Genomic DNA, 25,256 nt, shown 5'->3' on the forward strand with positions numbered 1-25,256 from the left:
CTCCTGGCCAGGTAGACTGGCACTGGAGTCTTTGAAAACAAAACTTTCTTTGACCAACACTCAAGAGTGCAGACCATTTTAAAAGTCTCAGAATCCTTCCCTATCTTCTTCCATCTCACGCTGGGCCCTTCTTTTTGACCCTTCCAGAATGACAATATTTCATTTTACTCAGGAAAAACCAGCAGTGCAAAGTAGGAAGCAGAGTAATCAGGCCACCTGCCCAATTTTACCTAAATTTTCTACCTAAATTGCCAAGACAAATATTTCAGGAAACTGCACTTGGCTGGAATGGTTAGGTAATTCATCTTATTTACCATCTAAATGCACTTGAGAGCTGAGATAGATTCACTCATGTTGTCGCTTCTTAGTCAGATGCAATTCACAGTTGAAATCGCTGCCATCCAAAGCTTCCATAACTTCCAAAGGGTAATGGATTTTTTTCAGCCCATCTTTCTTCCTCGCTCATAGTTGCTTGAGGATTCCAAATGGATTCTATTTACTGTAATTACTGTTCTAACTGCAGCTCACTTGCAATGCATCAGGTTAATGTTAACAAGATACCCAGCTGATGCTGGTAATGTGTATTCATTGTTCAAACTCTTTACCCACCCGCTTTGGTGTTGTCTCAATTCTATTTTCTGAACCCAAAGGGGAGGGAGCAAAGCCAAGAAACATGGGTGGATTTTTTTGTTTTATTCTTCTCTAATGCCATGGGCTTTTTCTCAATGGATATTCATTGTTCTTGGGTTTTCCTATTCCTGTATTTACGTGGCATTATTACAAATGTTATGCTTTGCTTAAATACTGATTTACACACTTACCCTCTCTCATTTTTCCATGCTACTAGTGTCATTAAATTCCATGTTATTTGATTATTAATAACAAAAATTAAGATCAACAAAGTCCTGACAATTTGCAAGACACATTTCACCTACGTTATCTCTATAACAAGAGAAATAATGGCCAAGTGTATCAAGAGGCTTAATCTCTCAATTATAGGGTAGTTTATATTCATAATTTGAATCTATGGAAGAAGCACACACTTCAGAGGGGCAAAGACTAGGGTTCATATTCTAGTTTCACCATTTAGCTATAGGAGTTCAGGTAAGCTTATCTCTCTGAACTTCAGTTTCCCCATCTGTAAACAGACAAAACTACAAGCTACTTCATACATTATTGAGAAGTTCCTTGCAAATAGTAGGTGCTTAATAAATTATCTGTTATTATACCTTACCAATAATTTCAATCACATGGCCACATTTGAGGACCCAGCACACACAGGTGGGAATGTATTTTAATAGGACTTCCAAGTGAACGTTTTTTGAGCTATGAGGAACTTGGAGATGAGACCCTTACTACTCAAAGTGTGGTTCACAAACTATCAGCATCATTATTTGGAAACTTATTGAAATACAGATTCTCAGGTCTTTCTTCAGAAAGAAAAATGTGTAATTATCACATGTCTCCATAGAGTTGACAGAAAAATAGACTATCCCTTCAGTCCTGACGACCTGATCTCAGTCTGAAAAGCATAAGAGGGGTGAAGAGGAGACATCCCCCAATAAACCTCTGAAGTCCGTTCTAGCTCACTCCAGCATGCAGCAGCTGTAATTCCCCAGAGAACATTTGACTCTCCTCCTCGTGGTGATGATCATTAAGCATGATGAATACAAATGCCATTTGTTGATTCAGGTGCTAAGAGTCTGAGCCACACAGCTTCGATGTCAGCCGGATAGTACCTCAGTGTCTGGGTAAGTCTCTTCTCCTTTCCACCTAGATTACCTCATCTATAAAATGAGAATTACAATAACTGCCTTCGGGGTGTTTGAGAATTAATGCAGGCAGATGCTTACCATGCTGTCTGGCACACCGTAGGCACTCATTTTCAGCTGCAGCAGCGGTAGCCTTAGGAATAGTAATAAACGTGTTTATTGAACACACATTGAAACTGCTGTTTCAACCCCCACCTCCCACCCCATACACACGTTTATTCTATTATTAGTAATTAGTAATTACTATTTATTACTGTTATTGCCATCTCTGCAAAAAGAGCTACCATGTCCCTGTTCCCAAAACCAAGTTCTTGGTGTCAGTCACCTGCTTTCATTATAGGGAAGCAAAGGAGAGCTGGAGCTGGAATTCTAAAAATCCACTTCACTTTCCTTCTCCTGGTAACTTTCTTGGGAAAGCCACTTAAGCCCTGACAATCACACTTTCCTCATCTGTAAAATGGGCATAAACCATTTTCCCCTAACTGCCTCAAGGCCAAAGTGAAGAGCTCAGAAAATGAAGTATCTGAAAGTGATTTGCAACCATACAGTATTAGTTGAACAAATGTAAAAGATCCCTGTGACCCCTGCTTTCTGTTAGGTCCTGATCTCATCGTTCGGGGTTTCTCTCCTTTTCCCACCAAACCACCGCCTTTGCAGAAGCCTCCATTACCACACAGGTCCCCTCCAAGCTCTATCCTGGGTTTCACTCTCTCCTTTCAGACCAATTTGCTCATCACTAGGGATGCATCTTACTTAGAAACTGTTCTTTCACATCCAAAATCAAAGGTGGCATTATAAAGGGTTGGGGAAGATCGGTGTTTTAGCTTCCACATAAACTTCACTAGTGCCAGCTCCCACCAAACAAACATGCAGGCCACGTCAAAAGTGTGTCTGCTACATAAATAAAGCTTCCAGACAGGTCCTTCAGCCTCTTACCCCCATACCTCACTAGGTCACCACCACAGTGCCTTTACACTGGTTCTGTAGGGAGACTCTAGAGCCGCCTTATACCAAACCCTCATGGCTTCCTCTGCATTTTCTTAACCATTCAAGGAATTCCTAATAGGCCATGGACCTCAGGACAAGTCTATAAGGCTGGCTGACTTATTTTCCCCATGATGAACTCGAAGATGACGGAGACCCACTCGACTCACTTTAGGGCCAGAGTTCTTTCCCCACTAGAGGAGGTGTAAGGTGGGGGCTCAGTGCCTCCCCAGAGAGGACCTCATTCTCTTGGCACTTTGGTATTACACTGTTTGCAGTGGGGTCCCTCAGACGGTCACACTCTCCAGACATCTGTGGGACCTTCGCCAAGCTGCTTCTCTGCTCCTTAGCATAGGGACCTATGCTTCCTTCAGCCTCCATTTCCCTGTCTATAAAAACAGGACCATGCAGCTGGAGTAATGTAGTATAAATCAGATGTTTAATTATATCTATCCTCTCACTTCTTTTGATAAGACTCAAGGGGCCCCATTTCCCAGGATACCTGGACAAAACCATTTTTTGAGCCTTTTGTGCCCAACCATAGTCATTAGTCTTTTAACAGAGCCATTTGTTCATTTATGTAACAGACACTGATTGAATATCTTTCACGTTCTAGTATAAGGCTACACCGAGGATACAGTGGTGTGCAGTACTGCCACGGTGCCCAATTGCATGGAGGTGGCACTCATAGCAAACACCGGTTGCCTCCTAAAGAACTTTTCCAACACAGCAGAATCTCCTTCATTGGTATCCCATATCAAAAGAGAGGGATCATACAAGATGCCTCAGAGTCAAAATTCCAGCTACTGATCACCGTTAAGTTTTGGTTCTATCACTTGCTAGCTATGCAATAGTTATAGACAGAATGATTGCATCTTCACAAAATTCATTGTTGAATTAACCCCCACTGTGATGGTATTTGGACACTAGGCTATTGGAAAGTAATTAGGGTTAGATTAGGTCATGAGAGTGAGGCACTCATGATGGTATCAGTGGTTTCATAAGAAGAGGAAGACAGAAAGGCCATCTGCAAGCTGAGGAGAAGGTCTTCAGTGGGAACCCAATTGGCTGGCATCTTGATCTTGGACTTCCAACCTCCAAAACTATGAAAAATAAATGTCTGTTGTTTAAGCCACCCAATTTATGGTATTTTGTTATGGCAGCCCATGTGAACAGTGACCTTATCTTCTCTATGCCTCAGTTTCCTCATCCAGAAAATGGGGATAATTATAGTCCTATCTTACAGATTTAAAATTAGGATTAGATGGAATATTACAAATAAGGTGCTTCACACAGGGACTTGCCCAATAAATGATCGTTTTTATCCAAGTGCCTAACTGGAAATGTCAATCATAGAATGCTAGAGCTGGAAGGGATCTTGCCAAGCCTCTTCACTGTATGGAGGAAAGGAGGCTCAAAGGCGAATGGCTTGCCCAGGACTACGATACCGGGGTCCCCGACTCCTGCTTTAGGTTTGTTCCCCTCCACCGGCTGGGGAGGATCTCATCCTTCCTCCTATCACCTGTCTCATCCCTGACACTTAGCACACCCACTTGAAATTGTCACCCCCTTTACCTGGTGAGCAGCTCCTATGTGAGGTTGCTAAGAGATGAGGATCCATCACTGAATTCCACACCTAGGAAGTCTCTTAAATTAGGTTGTCAGAATTCTTCTTTTTGAAGAAAACCCAAATAGAGAAAAAAAATTCACTGATGTTTCCTTGGAAAATGCTGTGGGAGGAGTTAAAACTATGCTAAAGTGTGCAGCAGATTTATAATAATAGTTGAACATCTTTCATTTGCTTTGCCCTTTGTGGTTTGCAAAGCACATTTCTACATATTGTTGAGTCTCCACAATCAATCAATCAATCATTCCTTCGTTCATAAATACATATTTAGCACTTTCTATGTAGCACACACCATTCCAGGTGCCAGAGGTTTAGCAGTGAATAAGACAGAAAAAAACTTCTGCTTTTATGGGGTTTATGCTCAAGCAGGCAATAAACGCAACACACACATGTACACCTACAGACAATGTTTTCAGATACTGGCAAGTACTGTGGAAAAAATAAGGCAGGGAAAGGGGAAAGAGAGTTAGGGGACTTGTTCTGAGTGGCCAGGAAAGCTTTCTCTGGAATGCAATCCAGGCAGAGATTATTAATATTGCTGAATAAATATCTGAAACCCCATTTTACAGATATAGAAACACAGCCCAGACTCACACAGCGGTTAGATAGTAGGGCCCAGAAGAGAATTCATATTCTCTCTATCCCAGCCTGTGATAACGCCAAGTCTCATGTCTGGATCCAGGAAGCCAGACCGGAGGACGAGGAGTGTGCGTGGAGATCAAGTTCTTGTGTCCCATTCTATCACATTGCCCACCTGCTATCGCTTACTGTGTGCTGGCCCATGGGCTGGGCACTGGGACTAATGGGATAAAGCAGACATAGTCGCTGCCCTCAGGAAACTTCCAGACGAGTGAGGAATATGAGACAAGTTCACGAAACATAACTGTGCCTCCTGTTAGAAATCCCAAGTCTTCAGAATGGGGCTTCAGAATGGGGCTACGTCTCTAGTACACGCTAAGAAAAAGCTCTCCAACCTCCCAGATTTTCTTCTTTTTAATCAACAATCATGAATTAGCTGCCGACTCCATACTGACCACTGCTAGGGATCACCTTTGTCTTTCCCACCCAGGCACCTCATACGCAAATTCCAGCCACCTCTACTGCTAACACCTTAGTCCATGCTGTCATCACCTCTTGCCCAGAATACTGTCACAGCCCTCTTTATTTTCCTTTCTTGGTTTTTTTTTTTTTTTCCTGAGACAGGGTCTCACCCTGTCACCTAGGCTACAGTGCAGTGGCACAATCACAGCTCACTGCAGCCTCGAACATCTGGACTTCAGTGATCCTCCCATCTCAGCCTCTTGAGTAGCTCAGACTACAGGTGTGCACCACCATACCTGGCTAATTTTTTCTTTTTTTTTTTCCTTGGTAGAGATGGGGGTTTCACTATGTCACCCAGGCTGGTCTCGAACTCCTGGCCTCGAGTGGTCCTCAGCTTCCCAAAGTGCTGGAATTACAGGCATGAGTCACCACTCCTGGCCCTGTCACCGTCTTCTAACTTCTAATTTCTGATGCTGTTCCTGCTCCCAACTACCACGCCCTTCAGGGTGTTCTCAACCCAGCAGTCAGAGTGATTTTTTAAAAAGTGTATCAATCATGTCATTCTTCTGCTCAGAACCCTCCAATTACCCCCTATGCACTCTGAGTAAAAGCTAAATCCTCACACTGGCCTCCAAGATTCTATGTGGCCTGCCCCCCTCCCCTACCCCCCCTCAGACCTCACTGCCTTCCTACTTGCCTCCTTGCTTGCCCGCTCCGGCCATACTCTCCTTCCTTTTTGCTTTCTTCCTGTGCACCAGTCATGGGCCTACCTCAAGGCTGTATACTTGCTGTTGTCTGCCAGGAATGCTCTTCCCGCAGGTATTTTTAAGGTTTTCCCCCTGAAAGGAGATATCCTTTAAGTCTTTGTTCAAATCTTACCCTCTTTTAATTTGCAATAGACATGCCTTCCTCATCACAACCTTCCTTATTTCCTGGTTTTTCTTCCTATCACTCTTGCCTTCTCATACATGGTATTATCTACTCACTGATTGTGTTGCTGTCTGCCTTCCCTTACTAGAATGCAAGCTCCACGAGGACACAGACTTTTGTCTGATTTGTTTAGTGTCTATCCCACTGCCTGGGACAGTGCCGGCCATAGAGGGGATGCTCAGTAAATCTCTGTTGAGGCCAGGCACGTTGGCTCACACCTGTAATCCCAGAATTTTGGAAGGCTGAGGCGGGCAGATCACTTGAGATCAGGAGTTCAAGACCAGCCTGGCCAACATGGTGAAACCTCATCTCTACTAAAAATACAAAAATTAGCCAGGCGTGACTGGCAGGCATCTGTAATCCCAGCTACTCAGGAGGCTGAGGCACAAGATTGCTTGAACCCAGGAGGCGAAGTTCGCAGTGAGCCGAGATTGCGCCACTGCACTCCAGCCTGGGTGACAGAGCGAGACTCCATCTCAAATAAAAAATAAAAATAAATAAATACATAAATCTATCTCTGTGGAATAAACATCCAGACTAATCATCTTCTCCATCCCAAACTTGTTTCTCCTCTGACATTCCTTTCTTCTATTGAGGGCATGATCATCTACCTAATCACCTGTGACTCAGTGCAATAGTTCGACAAGCCTAGATTGGAGCCAAGGAGGTGAAGAGCCCCGTGCTGGGTGCCATGGAAACAAATGAAACTGGGAGTCACTTCTAGTTCCTGATTTCCTCAACCCCCTCAAATCCAAACTAAACATCAGTTTTCTGATTTGTAAAATCAAGATAATAATACCTATTTCATAAAATGAAATGAGACAACATGTATAAAAGATTCAGGAAACATATGTGCTGCATAGCAAATACCTAAGAAAAAATAATTCGGCTGGCACTGAATTCTGGAGTCTTGTTCCTGAATATCTCCAAAACATGCCAACGTCTCACCCTTTCCCTGTCCTGCTGCTGCCAGGATGAATTAGAAGGCTGGAAGAAGCAGAGAGCACTGAAGGCTAGGAAGGAGAGCCATATGGTTAGGGGTGACCCTGACTGCCAGCCAGCTCTCTTGGTTTCAGCTGAATGCCTGACCCAAACACAATCACCAGTCACATAGGCAAGGGTAAGACCACAACCCTCTAGGGCCACAGAGGCTTTGGGCTCCCATGGAACCAAGAATGACCTCCCCTCTGCTGCCCCAATCATGCCCAGCCCCCACCCAATAGACCTGCTCCTTCCAAATGGGCTCCTCACACCACTGCCTGGGTGACATCGTGGGAACAGAGAGAGCCACAGAGCATGACTGCCTGCAGCAAATTGATTTGTGCAAGTTGCTGATAGAAGGATGTGCATGACCCCCATGGAAGATTAGGAGTGGGACATTCCCAACAGAAAGGCCTGGGCAGGCCAGAGAGGCAAGGGGAAAATTCTGCCTCTTGGTCTCTCTGCTGGCCAGCTGTGGGGTCCCACAGCAGCCTCCTCCCTGGCCTCCGTGCATTTATTCCAAAGAAAAGAAAAAGGAGACAGAGAAGAAGGGAGGAAGGGAGCAGGAGACAAATAGGCAGACAGATGGGAGACACAAAAAGAGACGCAACAAATTATGGTTTTTGAGGACTTTCTGTGCACCAGGCCCAAGTTCTTTCTTAAGAAGTAGAAAATAAAAGGGCAGTGTGAGGGATAGAGAGGTGAGCCGGAGAAAGAGGCAGGGACAGAAAAATGACAGACAGACACAGGCAGATGGATACCCTCATTGGCAAGTCTGGCAATTTATGAACAAGATCACTTGTTAAATGTTGGGATAAAGCTGTCTCCCAGGTATGGGGACAGGCAGGGGGAAAGGATGTAGGGCTCTTTAGGCCCTAAATACTTTTACCTTATGGGGCAGGAAAACAAACCTTAACCAGCACGAGGCACCAATGAGAAATACTTGCTGAGGGCTGGAGGAAGATGGCCATACGTCTGCCTCCTGGACCAGATCAGCATTAACATTCCATGACCTTATGTGTTAGTTGAGTTGAGACTGTATTTGTTTTCTTTGGGGGGATTTCCTTCCCTTCAAATCTATCTGATAAAACAGATCTTACAGAGAAAGCCCAGCTTCTGGTTGATAATTTGTAGAAAGGGAGAATCTATATCCTGATGGTCAAGTCCAGGAAGGCTTTCTGACCTAAGCAATCTCATTTCTGGACTGTCTTTTAACGTGGTTTTTGGGGGAAAAAATAGTTTTCGCCTTGAACCTGACAAGCCAGACTCTGAATTGCTTAGATTTCCTAAGCCTCATCTGTCACTCCACAAACATGCCATCCTGGAAGTGCGACAATCTCTAATGCATCATGGTTTATAAATGAGTCTGACGTGACGTTTGGTACATGAAAAACACTTATAATCAATCAAGCAAATCAGAAAAGCTGTAAAAATAGCTTATAGCTTATGTATCCACTGCCAAGAAAGGCTACAAAGGATATACTCATGATCAAGCAGCCAGAGATATGCGATGAAAATAGAAGAACAATGAGGAAAAAAAAAAAAAGAGGGTTTACCATCGGGGTCAGCAAACTCAAGCGTGCAGGCCAAATCCAGTTGGCCAGGTTTTGTTTATTTATGTAGTTTTATTGGTACACGGCCACATCCATTTGTTTGCATAGCCTCTATGGCTGCTTTTCACTATAAGGCAGAGTTGAGTAGTTGTGACAAAATCTACATGACCTGCAAAACCCAAAATATTTACTTTGTGAGTCTTACAGAAGAATTTTGCCAATCTTTGGGACAAAACATAGACTCATCACTTTTCATCTGCAGAGGCTAAATGCAGGCCTGTTGTTTATTTTTGTTGTGACCTTGGTTTTTCCACTTACATAGTGAGTTTATAACATTGCCCAGATAGAGAATAAAGTTAAAAAGTGAAAGCTACATAAAAGTACTTAACACTCTGCCTGGCACATAGTAAGCCCTCACTGAATGGCATCCTTGTATTATAAACGTTATTTTAAGTAGACGTTGTTTCCAGGACAGGACACGGAGATCTTCGGGGAAGGCAGAGCTGGCTGATGAACCCTATCCAGTGTCCTGATTAATGCATTACAGGGAAGCTGAAGGAAGTCAAGGGAAATGAACATTTGGTGAGTGGCACTCTATTGCAAGTTCATTTTATTTCATTTCTTTGATTCTTATAAGGACTTGGTGCCATTTAACAAGGGAGAAGGAATGTCAAGGCTCAAAGAGGTCACACAAATATACAAAAAGCCTAGGAATGCAAGCACAGGTCTGTTTGCTTCAAAACTTAAATTTATATTTTTCTCTACCTTAAAATAAGTAATGTGGTTGAAGGAGCTGGTGATTTTTACTTAGAAAAGAAAGACTCAGCGGTGACCCATCAAGCCTGCCTCCAAATACTTAAGTGTTCCTTTGTACCAAAGAGGTCTGAAATACAGTAGCTTCGGAGGATAAAACAAAGACCCTCAATCCATCCCTTTTCTGATTATGTGTTGCTGAAAAATTAAAGTTGCACAGATATGTGATAATTCTCCCTACGTCATATGCAAAGAAGCCCCAAAACAATAACAAACAAAAAAAGAATTTGAAGTCTAAAAGGTTTAAGTCTGTCCTAAAGATAAGCTGGCATGAATAAAATAATATTCTATGTGTGCAGTGTGTTGGTAGGTTATGAAGAATTTCCATATGTATGATTTCATTTGATGTTGTGAGCAAATGTGAACCTGAAAGAGCTAATCCTTCAAGATGGATCCCTAGTGGCTAACTGGGTCTACATTTAAAATAGAGCCAAGAAGCCATTTGCTGACAAGAGTTCCCTAAAAACCAAAAACAAACCTTTTTAACTTTGAGAATTTCAGAGCTCACCTGAAACAACCAGAGCTCACCTGCCTTTACCAATCAGGGCTCAGCCATGTTGACCAATCAAAACTCAGCAAGTTTGAATCCTTCATTTGCATGAACAGACTTGATTACGAACTTAGGTGAGAACTTTTGCCATAAAACTTGAACCCTCAGCTGGGCATGGTGACTCACACCTGCAATCCCAGCACTTTGGGAGGCCGAGGCAGGCAGATCACCTGAGGTCAGGAGTTCGAGACCAGCCTGGCCAACATGGTAAAACCTCGTCTCTACTAAAAATACAAAAATTAGCCAGCCATGGTGGTGGGCACTTGTAATCCCAGCTACTTGGAAGGCTGAGGCAAGAGAATTGCTTGAACCTGGGAGGTGGAGTTTGCAGTGAACCGAGATCACGCCACTACACTCCAGCCTGGGTGACAGAGCGAGACTCCATCTCCAAACAAACAAACAAACAAACTAACAAACAAACAAAAAAAACACTTGAACCCTCTCTGTTCTCTGGAACACACCTTCTGCTGTTTACACCAAAGGCCATGTCTTCCCATTATACAAACTGTTCACTGGAATAAAATCTATTTCCCCCAAATTTCTTTTCAGAGAACCTTTGTTCACACTCTGCAGCAAAATCATGTGAGGATGGTGAGACGCATGTCACAGCCTCCTATTTTACAGAAGAGGAAAACTGAGACTAGAAAAGTAAGTACCTCAGCCAAAGTCATATAGCTAGCTGGCTATAACAGAGCTGCAGCTCACACTGACATATGAGACCACAGTGACAAATTACGGAACCTCAGTGGAACAAATTTATGCAATAGATATATTTGTCAAGATATTAGAAATGAAAATTACTCTGATCTTCTTATGGGAGCACATTTCCTATCCCAGGGGTTTGAGGGGCCCAAGGCAGAACTTCTTTCATATTACCTAGGTCTGCAGCCTCGAGGGCCCAGAGTCACCCCAGGCAGTAGCACTGTGAGCCACCCAGTGGTGGATCTTATCAGTGGTCAGGATGATGACCATCACCTGGGCAAGATGAATGCGAGGTGTACGTGCCCATCAGCAGATCCCTGCCTTGCATCTGGACATGAATCCAAGGAGAGGACCTAGAACTTCTCTCCCTTCTATATTTAAACCTCTTCTGCAAGAGTGTGGGGTAGTGGTTAAGAGGGGAGCCCTGGATCAAGTCCCCCCAGCTAGTTGGGTAGCCTTAGGCAAGTGACGACCTTTTCCTCCCTCAAGTTCCTCATCTACTAAAAAGGGATACTAACTGAATCTGCCTCCTGGCTGGCTGTAAGGATCAAACAGGCACATTCATGTGAAATGTTTGTCCCAGTGCCTGGTGTAGCGTCATCACCGCTACTACCACAGCGTGGGGCTAGGTTATGGCACAGTTTAGGAGAAAGACCACTTCTGGAATTGTTCAGCCTTCTAGTTTGACTCTATTCTCCATTTGACCCTGGTTAAGCCACAGAAGCCCTCTGGGCTTACAGTTTCTCCTTTATCACATGGAAATAATTAGCCCTGTAATATCTATCTAGTGGGGTCATTCAGAGGATCAAGAAAGATAATAGATAATGAAAGGGCTTTGTAAAAAGTGGTGTTCACAAATGAGTCAAGGTCATTATCATCATCATCACTATTATAAGTCCTAAATGATGGAAGTGTTACTGTATTGGGTAAAAAAAAAAATCTGCAGAAGAATGATTCCTATTCATTTTTATATCTAATAGAATAATGCCATTTTTTGGTCCTTTGTCTTTGATCTGGTGCTTGCTCTCAGCAATCATTTCCACACTATATATCCGTAATGAATATTATAATATGAGAGATTTCCTTTTTTTGATGCCTACCATATTCTAGTAAGAGAATCTACTTCTCAGACCTCAGTATGCTGCTGAAGGGAATTGGGTGGGAAGGTGTTATCTTAATTTTACCAACAAGAAAAATCTGCCCCAGGCCAGAGGCCCTCTTCTCTTCTTTCACTGTGCCCCCAACAAAAGGCTGGGAGACAGAGCAAATGAGGTGTTGGTGCCACATTCCACATGGTGGGAGATGCTTCATCGAGTGACTGTGGGCAGCCTCCTTTTAAATGGTCCACTAAACAGGGCAGTAACTGGCACATGCCTTGTCTGAGGACTGGAGTCTTACCTGGAAGTTTCCAAAGCAATGGCATGATCTCCAATGCTACACATTCTTTTAGGTTGTCCCCAAAGATGACTGTGTTGCAGATTTGGTTCAGAGTATTTCTCCTTCTGTCCTGAGGCCACTTTCATAGCCAACTCTGACATCAGCCTGACTTGCTGTGAGAGCATTCTGTTTGTAAAACCTAACCTGGGGACAATCCCTATCCAGTTTTCTAGGGAATCGCTTGAGCCATTCTGAATTCACCTGGGTGTGTTGTCCACTCCCACCTAGCATTCTGCCTCAATCCAACTATGATGATGTGGGGTTTTGCAAATGGACTTTGTGAAAATTCCTTCTCTTGAACATGGTGGTACCCCAACCTGATCATAACCCATTGACTTTGCAGTTCTCAAAGCATGTTAAAGGCCAAATTTTAAACAGGCAAGTCATATTGGGAGACAGTATTGCCCATAGTACAGCAGGTTCTAAATCATTTCAAGAACAATCACTATTCACCAACTTCTTCCATCCTTCCAAAATAAAGATAGGGGAAACAAATATAATTGATGACAATTTCTTTTTTGGTTAAATGTATGCCTTTGGTTGATAAGCCCTAAATTATCTTGCCCGGTTGTAGCAACAACTGTCCAAGTGTGGCATATGTTTATAGGTAAATAAGGACTGTAAAACATACCACAAGAACACTCAATTCCTGGAACATGAAAACAGCTCAAGTGTATAACTACACATTAGGCTAACTGAGAGATGGAAATAGATTAAATGGAATGGAAATGTTTCCACTTTGAAATATTAACATCGTAATTACCATGCCCTGAGATTTATTTACCATGCTCTAGGGCTACCCCCCAAAATATCACTCCTTTACAGCACTCCCCTCCTAAAGGCTTCTGGGCTCTGGTAAAATCAGGGCTATCATCACAGCAGTCCTGCTAGATAAGGAATCCTCCCAGGTGCCTTAGAATTATTAGCTCTTCATCCACTTAGTAAGCTGCCCCCTTCCCCAAACATAGGATTGACAATTTCAGGAAATTAAATGATAAATATTACTAAAATGACCTTTAGCACAGTGCCAGCTGAGTAAATGCCAATATTACATCTTGTTGATCAGAAGCCTGGAAAGCCATGATTATCAGGCAGCTTATGAGGTGGTATCCTCAGAGAGCTCTGGGCCAGACAGGGATGCTCAGGACCCGAAGCAGAGGGAGGAAGCTCTGTCAGTCATTCACGGGCCTGATGAAAAATGCTTATGTCACCATGTGGGGAAAGCAGGACACAAACTGTACACATACCGTGATCACAGAGTACCAAATTATGCCTTTGTAAGAAGCTGCATTCAAAAAACTAATGTGGGTAGTGAGGCTAAGCGTTCCTTCCCTCCTTCCCTTTCTCCCTTCCTGCCTGCCTGCCTGCCTGCCTTCCCTCCTGCCTGCCTTCCTTCTTTCTTCCCTTCTCCTTCCCTCTCTCCCTCCCTCTCTCCCTCCTTCCCTCCTCTCCTTTCCTTTCCTCTCCTCCCCTCCCCTCCTCTCCTCTCCTCTCCTCTCCTTCCTGACCTCTAACTTCCTAACTTCTTAGCTTCCTCTCTCCCTCCTTCCCACCATTCATTCAATAAATACTAACTGAACAACCACTATGGGCCAGGCACCAAGCTAGATACTGATGATAGTGTAGTAAAAACGAAAAACACCTTTATTTTTTATTATATTTTTGCAAACTTTTTTAAAGTAAAAAGACATATTTTTTTTTTGGCATAAGAATAAATCTATGGCCAGGCATGGTGGCTCATGCCTGTAATCTCAGCACTTTGGGAGGCTGAGTGGAAGGATCACTTGAGGCCAATAGTTCAAGACCAGTCTGGGCAACATAGCAAGACCCCAACTGTACAAAGAAAAAATAAATTAGCTGTGCATGGTGGTGCATACCTGTATTCCTAGCTACTTGGGAGGCTGAGGCAGGAGGATTCTTTGAACTTAGGAAGTCGAGGTTGCAGTAAGCTATGATTGCACCACTGCACTCCAGCCTGGGTGATAGACTAAGGCACTAAAAAAAGAATAAATCTAGTATTAAACATAACTGGTTGTAAAACTCTACAGGATAATATGAACAGCAATTAGATAACTGATGCTATTAAGGAATTCTTACACATCATCCAGATTTTGCTTTTTTTTTTAAAGGTGGGGAAATCTTTAATTTTTTTGAGATACACACTAAAGTATTTACAGATGAAATAATAGGATGTCTCGGAATTTGACTCAAAATAATCCAATGACCAGATATTGACCATTGTCGAAGCTGGGTGGTGAATACATGAGGAGGTTATTATATTCGCTTCTAGTTTTGCATAAGCTTGAAATTTTCATAATAAAAGTAAAACAAAACAAAAGCATAAAAGTCTCATAAAAATTAATAGGACAAGTCTGCTGGGAAGTGCTGAGGTCGAAGGGGGGAGGGTGAGAATAGGGGCAATGGGTAGAGAAAAGCAGGGCAGTTACCTAGAGAGAAGGAAAACTGCAGATCAGACTTTTAAAAAACTTTTAAAAGTTACATCTTGTTGATCAGAGGCCTGGAAAGCCATGATTATCAGGCAACTTATGAGGTGGTATCTCCAGGGAACTCTGGGCTAGACAGGGACACTCAGGACCCGAAGCAGAGGCAGGAAGCTCTGTCAATCATTCATGGGCCTGATGAAAAATGCTTATGTCACCATGTGGGGAAAGCAGGACACAAACTGTACACATAGCATGTACAGTTGATAACCTCTAACTGTATCCTTACTTAGATAAAAGTTATCATCAGCATCAAAGTCTCTTCAAACACAAAGAACATCCCTCCTCTATTCATTACAGAGCCACAGCCTCTTCTTCAGTGGGTCCCTATGGTACTTTGTGCAGTTGGATAATATTTATTCTGCTTTATTATAGTTCATTTATGTGTCTGACTTCTCCATTAACTCTATGAGCAAGAGTTACATATTCTCATTTCCAAATCCCAGTTTCTCATACTGGGCTGGGCATACAACAAATGCTTGTTAAACTGATTTCAAAAATTTCTTGTACAATTCATAAGTTTCAGAATGTTTTCCCTAAAATCCTAATAATGTATGTGATCGGGCAGAAAGAAAGAATATATGAATGAAATAGAAAGGCACATGTCCTTTCTTCCCACTCAGGATCAGCGTGTTGATTCTGTTCACATAGGGAACCTCGCCCTCCTCAGTTGGAGTAGGAATTTATCTTTGATCAAGCTTGTCATCAATGGTATGACCAAGAAGCATGCAAGACGGTGCTGCACCAACCATATTCCTTCCTTCGAAATCAAGGATATAAAATCAGGCTGAAAATTGTCATTTGTGCCAGGAGATATCACTTCAACTACAAAAGCATATCCCAGTGACAATGATGGAGTTAAATGCCTCGTTTGGTATTTTAATAGACTGTCAGATTTTTAGCCATGTGAATTCCCAATTCTCTTGAGACTTTATTTAAGGGTAACTCTATGGATGAGCAGGCTATAAATAAGACCTTCTTGTTATATATTGAGCGATCACCTTAAAGTGAAGAGGGGAATTTCTTAAATTTAATCCACGACTACAATGCAAACGTGTTGTAGAAATATCAACCCATCATGTCTCAGAATGTACTAAAAACTGTCTCTGAATGATCTCTTCCTGCCCTGCCCAAAATGCCCTAAGCCCGTGATACAGCAGACCAAATGTGCATTATTACAGACTGGTTGCATTACAGAGCTCCATGTGACTGTCCATGTCTGATGCCTAGCAATTATCACGCAACCTGTGACAATGTAGCGAGATGATGCTGGTAGTGTTGGCCTTAGAACCCAGATATCAGGTCCAGATGATATTTAAGAGGATTATGCTAGACTTTTGGAATGATATGGGTGAAGGTATGAGATCCAGCAGGCATAGTATCAGTGCCACCCCTTTGCAGAAATTGGGGAAGTTTGAGAGGCTGAACTCAGGGATCATCCCCCGACCTCTGGTGTCCTTAGCTGGAAAGGGATCCTTTGTGCTTATTGCAGTAAATGTAACTTGTGTCAGATTCATGATTTTAGAGTGTTCATTCTTACCAGCCTCAAATACAGTTCTCTGCTGGACTAGTTCATGTCCCTACCACAATGTCAGAGTATTATTTTTTAAGTATGAACTAAATTCATCATCAGCTCCAAACCCTTCAATGAATCCCCATCCATCAAGCAAGTTTTCCTGGGTTCTAATACGTGTATCTTCTCTTCACCCCTTAGACTTAGTTTTGTCACAACTCCCAGTGTTGCTAGTCTCTGGGGGCTTCAGCACTGCTTCTTGAGTCCCTGTCCTTACCCACACCTTTGTAAATAGTCCATTCATTAAACTCTTCAGTCACCCCTTTTGAGGGTGCTATTTCCTGCAGAGACCCTGACTGGCACAAATAGACTACTTTGAAAAGAAGAAGAAAGAAAGGACAGTTGCTTTTCCAGATAGCAAGCTATGTTACTTAAACAGTGTGATATAGATGGGAAAATAAATATCGCAACAGGAAAAAAAAATACAGAGACTATGTATCTATGGGATTTCATATGTGCTGGAAGTGGCAGTCAAATCAACAGAAGGAAAGGATAGACTATTCAGTAAATGGTGTCAGGACAATTGGTTAGTCACCTAGAAGAATAAAACCTGTACCATAGAAATGCAAGTAACAAATGTTTACTTACAAGTCCAGTCTAAAAACTAGGCCCTGTGTGCCTCAACAGAGTACATATTTGTGACAAGTATCAGATGCTGGAGCAATATCATATGTATCTCGGGAGGCCTTCTGGATGAGATTCTTGCATCCAGTTAGGAAAAAGGGTTGTTCCAATTGAGAGATGAAGAAACTGAGACCAAGACTGATTAAATGGCTTGTCCAAGTTCATATGAGTAGCAAAAGAGATACAATCAGTAGAACCTGGTCTTACACATCTTTAAGCTTGAAGGTAAGATGTGTAACTGCTGAGTTTTGCACCATTTCACCTCCCTTCCCAATTTCAGGTGCAGAGGCTTGAACACAATGAGTGCAGACAGCTGCTGCATGTCAGCAGAGGGGGAAATAATACCTGTTCATCAGGGAGCTAATTCTGCAAAATGCACCATCTAATAGGTACCGTATACACGTAAATAGGATGCTCTAATCAGCGGGAAGGCAGGAACTGCAATCTATCCCTCATGGACCTAAAATATAATGGGGCTAAATTGAAGGTTTCATGATGCACAGAGCACTTTACTTGGAAGACTGACGCTTTTCCAGGCAAGGTGTTCATTTCCAGAACAAGTTCCCACACTCTCTGACATCCAATCCTGGGGAACAATGGGAACTGAACAAAGCAATGCCTGGGGCAGCTCGTCAGTATTTATACAGCCTGTGGGAGACAGTACAGTGCAGAGGTTAAGAGCACAGATTTAGAAGCCAGGCAGACCTAGGTTCAAGTCCTACTCTGCTATTTTGTAGCTCTGTGACCCTGGGTAAGTCTCTCAACCTCTCTGAACCTGTTCTTTCACTAGTAAGAGAAGCATGATAGTATACCATGGGAGTGTTGGAGGATTAAATGAAATAACATAGACAAAATGCCTACAAATACGTAGCAGTCAATGAGATTTAACCATTATTATTAGACTGATTTTCTGGTGTGGCCCACCTTCTTGTTCCAAAGAATATTCCTGGGAGAGAACTCTAAGATGTCAGCAGTGGCAATACTGTTGGAACAAGTACATTGCCTGACTGGTGATTAGTCTGACGTGGATGACAAGCAGATCATTGGACACTGACTCCACCCAACTCCTGATATGTTTTGTTGGCTAGTACAGTTGCTTTTTTCTTTTAATTAAATTAACTGAAAATATATTAAAATAATAAAACTTTACATTAAAAATATGGATTTCTAGTTTCTCTTGGAACAATAACAGATGTAATGACAAAACACTTGCCTTCCTTTTTGACCACAAGGTGCTGCAGTTCAGTGGCAGCTGCCCCCTTTAGGGCAATTGCTGTGTGTTCTCCATTCCCATCCAGCCCACTTGCTCTACCTGCCCAACTCCTACAGGCATTTAAGTTTAGAACTCATCCTTGTGAGGCTTCCTCCCAATCGGAAGGCAAAAAAATGTGGAACTGGGGAAGGTAATACATTATCAGAAGATAACCTGCGATGTAATAACTATGGAATTTGACTAACCTGAGTTTGACTTGTGGCTGTGCCACTTCCCAATTGTGTGGTATTGGTGCAGTCTGTTTGTGACTATCCACTGTCTCTGAAACTCATGTTTCCTCATCTGATAAATGGGGATCAAACACTTATCTCCCAGAGGCAATGTGAGGGTTACATGAGACAATGGGTGTAAAGTGTCCAGCACAGAGTCTGGCCATCGCAGATTTCATATGATATTATCATAATAATTCTTTTGGAAAAGATAGAGCTGGGGGACCAAAGTTATGAATAAACTAATAAAATTTCTTCATGTTGTTTTACTAAATGATACTAAAAATAATAGATTACACATACTTAGGAAAAAAGCTATTTTATCCATCTAATTTTTATGTAGTATGTCCTATACATTTCATCTCATACACCAATCTTTGCTACTTAGAAGCACTTTAGGATTTCCTTCCTTTATTTTTTCAGTGAAATGACCATGACTTTGTTGGCTTGGTGGCAAGTGACGCATAAGCTGAAAGAATTTTTTCTGGGTCTGGTCCTTCAACTTAATGTTCAATTACTTTGATGTTTTAACTTGGAGCTGTTGACTCTCACCTTCTGAATGCCATCATATTCCCAGAGATGAATAGTTACTTTGCTGATTGAGATGGAAAAATGCTTTGGGTGACCCTTATTTTACCTAAGTTATATCATTGAGGAGATACTGTCTATGAAAAGAAAAGATGAGTAATCTTAGCTCTGTCATGGAAACTATTCATTAAACACACACATGCTCCGTAACTGCATGAGCCAGAGCCTGTACCTGATGGGCACTGGAGAGGAAGCAGTGAATACGACAGACACACACACCTTCCTTAAATCTCAGCACCCACCTGCCCAATGGGCCTGCCACGGATGACAAGACCTGGGAGAGAGGGTTCCTCGTAGTCTCTCTCTCCTCTTGCTCCCTCATAATCTTACTATTTTTTTCTCTGCCCAAGTCTGATTCCCTTTCCCCAAAACCCCCAGATATCTCCATCAGGAGGTGGCTCCAAAATTCACGTAGCTCTACCTAAAATCCCCGCAGGTATGGGAAAGCTATGGTAAAAATCCGAATGAGGCCAATTTATTAGTGGACAATGAAATATTATATGATATTATTTAACAATGACAACAAAAAATAATGAGCACTTATTAAACATCTGTTACTTGACATCTGCACTATCTAATTTAATCCAGTAACTCTGAAGTATTTTCATCCCAATTTTACAACGAGAAAACTAAGGCTTCTGTCACACTGAGGCCCCAAGTTACACATCTGTAAATGCCACCATGACAGTTTAACCCCAGCCCAGTCTAACGCTCATGTCAGTGGTCCTGTCTACTGTACTAATTGTCCTACATTTGCTTTAAATATCAGTCTTCATAATTTACCACCTTGTAAATCTCTTTTCTCAAGTACGTTTGATAGAGATAATCAAAATTAGCTAGAGGAATTTACAGTACAACAGATACATTGCTTTTTCTTTAAAATTCAGTTGTTTTTATGAAGAAAACAGAAACTGTTGGGAGACATGTTTCAAAATCTTACTAATGAGGTATTTACCTGATAATCCACAATGGCTTTGATTGCGAGGATAAATATGGGATTGCCACTCAGACTTTCAGGAAAATATATGTAATTACAAGGATTTAGCAAAGTATAAATAGAAAATTGTTTTCCAACTCCTGGCACTAAAAATTGCAGCCCCAAGAGGCTTTGAGCTGGGATAAGCACTATATCTACCCCAAAATACCCATTACACATTAGGTAAGTGTCCCTTTGTTGTGACAACTCTCTTCCTAAAGAATAAAGAGTTTGCTGGTCTTTGATGAAGGAAAATCCCAGCCCATGGGCCCTTCCTCCTCCTTAGGCCCATCATAGCCCCTAAAAAAATCAGACAGCCTTAACGCTCCCAGTGGCAACTGTATTATGAATGATTCCAGGTTCTTTTAATTGGGAGGTTCTGAAATCAAGAGATTTTTAAAACAACCAAGTCCCTGGGTGTTAAAATCCTACCAGAGAGAGAAGGCAAATACCCACAAGAGGCTGACCCCTGCTGCCTTCTGACCAGCCTTCTCTAAATCCCATTGTCTATTCCATAAACATTTTTTGCCAAGCTCTGGGCCAGGCGCTGAGGACACAATGATGAACATGACAGCCACAGCTACTGCCCTTTGGAGCTTACACTGCAGTGGGGAGACAGGCATGAGCATCTCATTACTGCATAGGTTAGTGATCTACCATGACAGCAACAGGCACAGAGGGAAGCAGGAGGAGCTGAGCCCAAGGACAAGGGCAGCTCCACCAGATCTCAGGGGGTCTGGGAGGGTCCATGGAGGATGTGACATTGGAGAAACCCAGTATGATTGAGGAACATGCAGATGCCCGGTGCGGGTAGAGGCAAGGGTGGAAAAAACCTGTGGTGGGGTAAGGCATTAGCAGCTGGATCATATAAGGTCTGAAAATGTTAAGGACTTTAAACTTTACTTTGAAATCGATAGGAAGACACTGATGGGCTCTAAGCAAGACAGCCCATGCTTAGGTCAAAGGTCATGCTTCACGTGATCAAGAGCCACAGTAAGCTAGTGGCTCTCATGCTAGATCCTTTAAATTACTAGACTGTCTAATCCTTAAAACAGTCTGCAAAACAGGCACTCTGTGGCCATTTTATAGGTTGCATTATTTCCACTAGACCTCCCCACAACTGTTTTATCCCCAGCTCTGATGCTGTGAAAGGGTTTCCACCGATGACTCAGGGAAGCATTAGTGGAGGTGGAGAGCCTTCCAGTCCTTCTCCAAGACCCTTCTCAGGAATGCTCTCTTTGTGTCACCTTCTTGAGGAAGACCCAGGCTAGCTGGGCTCCTAAAGGCCCTTGGAATAAACTTTACCATGGCATTTGCCAAGCTGCAAGGGAAATGTGCTTCATAGGTGAGTGTTCCTTATGCAACTGCTACTATACAGTTTGTAGGAGGTGGCAGACAGAGTGATTCACAGGTTTAAGGGCCTACTAGCCCCTGCAGCCAGTACACAGGCTGTGGATTAGGGGATGTCCTGAGGAAGTATGATGGGGACTGGGTGCTCCTCTCATGGTGTGATCTTCTCTCTGCTTCAGGGGCAATTCATGGAGTTCCAAAGGTAATGTAACCCATAGGTAATTTTTTCTTTGGGCACTAACGTTAGGTGTTAATTCCCTGGTGCTGCTCCACTGTACGGTGCCTGGCAGTCAACTTCCCTGTCTCCCCCACATTCATTGTAAGCTCCTTGAGGCCTGGGAAGGTAGTATATTCCTTCTTGTGTTTCTAGGCCCAGTAAGGTAGCCAGAAGTTAAAATAGATCTAAATACAGGAGAAATCACATCACAATAAACAGTGGGTGAATCAATGAATGAATGACTGATACAAGTCATTATAGAAAAGTTCCTATCATTCATTTTGTAGCTCTGCCAGAAGGCTATATATCAGTGAAAGCCTAGTCACCCATTCACAGCTCTCATTTGAGACTTATCAATATTTTCTTCCTACTTGGATCAGAATATAATAATACAATAGGTATCATTTACATATCTTGGGCAAAAATGTGCTACAAAAGGTGAACACTAAACTGGAATTATTCGAACCTGGATTCACATCCTCATTCTTATACAAATTGGCTGGATCACTTTTGACAAGACTTTTCTTGGGCCTTTGGCTCCATTTCCTTATCTGTAAAATGGGGAAACTAAGGGCTAATTCACATGGCAAAATTGAGAAGATGAAGTGAATCTATGGGTGAACACCTACAAAGGTAAACCTACTCAATACATGCTGTTTTCTCTTTCTTACCTTCTGACCTTATATACATGGCTGCTAGAATACCTGATACTCTCATTGGAGGATTCCTTTACAAGAAGCTACCACCTGTGAGTCAGCCAGAAAGATTATTTTTATTTCTCTGTCTTCCTCTGTCCCTCCCCTTCCTCTCCCTCTTCTTTTCCCTCTCCAGGAGAGTCTATGAAAATGATTCCTTTAAATTCCTATTCCTTCTGCCAAGAGTTAATATATATCACAGCTTCTCTGATACACATATGTTATTGATTAGGTACAATGAAAGAATTGCCATCATTTTGTCCATAGCTACTTGTGAAAGGAAAAAATATACAATTATTTACTTGCTTATAGTTGTCTTGGCAATATGAAGGAGCTTCAGAAATAACTGACTTATGCTAATCCAATGTGTCAACAACCTGCTGAAACTACCTAAAAATAGAGCAGTTTTATCATCATTTTGACCCAGATTATTGGAAGAAAAGAAAAAGAAGAGAGACAGAACAAATGCGACATTCAAATGGCCTGCTTTGACCAAAAAACACAACTTCTTCCTTGAAGCCTTCAAAAAGCAACAATTTGCAAAGTTACTGATCTTTCCTTTGGCAGGGCGGCGGGGTCTTTTATTTCTCAGGATCAAGAGTTTCAAGCCTCCTTTGTGTCAGATTAATAGGAATAATAAGTGATAGTCACTTGCTACATCTAAATCTGACTAAAGCAAGTGGAGGCTGCTGTTTCTTTAGTCAAAAGGAAACCAGCATGGGGTTGAAAGAGGCAAAGTCCTACCATGTGAGTTCACTGTGGCCCTTGGGGATAGGGGACAGGAAGGCACCAACGCCAGAGTCCCACCCCAAGACTAGGGACTCCTCCAGGGCAGGACTGGATCGGTCTCATCACTGTGCTGGTTGGTCTCCCACCACAGAGAAGCCAAGAGCAGCCACTCAGTTTCTGCTCATTCAACAGACCAAGCCTCCAGGAGTTATTTTATATGTTTAATGAAATAAGCCAGCAAGTGAAACCAGGTAGCTTAAAAAGTGGCCCAGAGCCACAGTTAGCATTTGTGATCCTGAACAGATCAATTGACCTCTCTGAGCCTCAGTGTCCACCAACCTCGACAGAGACAGTGAGAATTAAATACGCAGTAATGTCAACCAAGTACAGAGGCCACCCTTGGCCAACATTCCATACATGCTCACCTGTAACATTATTTATATCAGTATGAGACGGGACAGCCAGGTGTGGCTGAAAGGCAAGGATGTTTAGACTATGTCAGTCTTGCTTTCCAACTTCCATCCTAGTGGTTAAAAGCACAGGTTCTGCAGGCAATCTGCCTACATTTGAACCCCAGTCCTGCCATTTACCAGCTAAGGGGCAAGTTATTTTATCTTTCTAGGCCTGATTTTCCTCATCTGAAGAATGTGGATCATAACAGCACCTAACCCACAGGGTTATTGTGTGGAGTAAATAATGCAGATAAGGAGCTTATAATAGTCTCTGCCATATAAATATAAGCTTTTATCACCATCATCATCATTGTTGTCATCATCGTATTGGGCAAATTAATTAGCCTAATTTCTCCACATAACAACAGCTGTCTCACGGAGACGTGTGGAGTCAATACGTTCAGGAACGACAGGTACTTGGTACGCAGTAAATGTCAAATAAATGTTAGTTTTCTCCCTCTTTTCTTTCCTGATTCCAGTAATGACGAAGCTTTGTCGAGGGGGCTTTGGTGGTTGCAGTGTACACAAGCCCATTCTTGTCTGCTTTTATTTCTTTGCAGAATCTCCTCCCCACTCTCTTTTCCCTTAACAGTCTCCGGTCCCCAGACAACAAAAGAACAGACCACATCCTAGCTGAGAATGAAATCATGTTTTTTTAACTGGGAACTGTCCCTGCAGCTGGCAAGGCCAGCTCCAATGACACCATCAAATTACCAACCGGTCTCAGAGGTTTCCGAGAGATGCTTAAGAGCCTGGGCAAGGGTTTGCAGCACTTAACCTGCCAAAGCCTCTTCAATTGCAGCCTGTCACCCCCTGAGTTAAGTAGCGGATGAAATCAGCATGTATAATTTCTCATCTTCCAAGGTTCAGAGGGGCGCATTACATTTCAGCATGATTAACACTGCTTTCACTTTTTTTTTCTTTTGCATTTACCCTTCCCAAGGACCAGTGATAGGGTTCAAAGAAATGGAGAGGAACAGAGGTGGGTACTTCAATAGAACAGGTGCTCAACTTTAAGTGAAACACTCAAACAATTGATAGCCAGGGAAAGAGATCTTCCTTTCCTCATTCTCTGCCAGATTTAGCAATTTACCAGCAAGCCTTCACGGGCTGAGAGAGAGGACAGGGTGAAGAAATAGTCAACCTCTTAAAACTCAGGCTCATGTCACTCATCCAACCATCCCTCTGTCAATCCAACAAGCTCTTCCCTCTCTACCAGCTTAACTTTGATTCATCTGTAGACCTTAGCCCATATCCTTCCAGAACCTTCTCTCAACTGTGACTGGGTCAAATTCCCCCAAGATTTCACAACTCTGAGTAGATTCACTTAAAGCACTGACCATGGTGGCAAACACCACCTTTATTTGTGAAATTATTTAATGAATGGCTCTTAGAGCTAGGTTCAAACCCAGGACTGTCTGTCTCCAAAGTCCAGGATTTTTCCAGGTGAAGCAGCTGGAGCCCTGGCCCTGGGTCTCCAGCCCCCAAGCTGTGCGATTTTCCATAAGCTGCTTCCTCATTCTGGGTCTGTTTCCCCATCAGTAAGAAAAAGTGGAAAAATGGGGTGACATTCAAACTCCCCCTGCCCTGCTTTAATTTTCTAGAATTCATCATCATGTAGGAGTGACGTGTTCAAGGGATGGCCCCAGGAAGCAAAGCCCAGCCAAGGCCCCAGGTTC

The 25,256-nt window shown here is 42.7% G+C and overlaps 2 long non-coding RNA genes across 2 annotated transcripts in view; one reads left to right on the forward strand and one right to left on the reverse strand.

Moving 5' to 3' along the window:
• The window catches only part of LOC131384588 (uncharacterized), a 224,828-nt gene that overhangs the window by 127,326 nt on the left and 72,246 nt on the right, over positions 1–25,256 (reverse strand). The window lies entirely within an intron of this gene.
• Positions 1,692–18,041, forward strand: LOC131384587 (uncharacterized). The gene is made up of 5 exons (XR_009215591.1): positions 1,692–1,751; positions 9,359–9,470; positions 10,801–10,899; positions 17,369–17,477; positions 18,028–18,041. It is a non-coding gene; the product is annotated as an uncharacterized LOC131384587 (long non-coding RNA).

The sequence above is a fragment of the Hylobates moloch genome, unplaced genomic scaffold (assembly GCF_009828535.3).
Source record: "Hylobates moloch isolate HMO894 unplaced genomic scaffold, HMol_V3 SCAFFOLD_11, whole genome shotgun sequence".
Lineage (NCBI taxonomy): Eukaryota > Metazoa > Chordata > Mammalia > Primates > Hylobatidae > Hylobates > Hylobates moloch.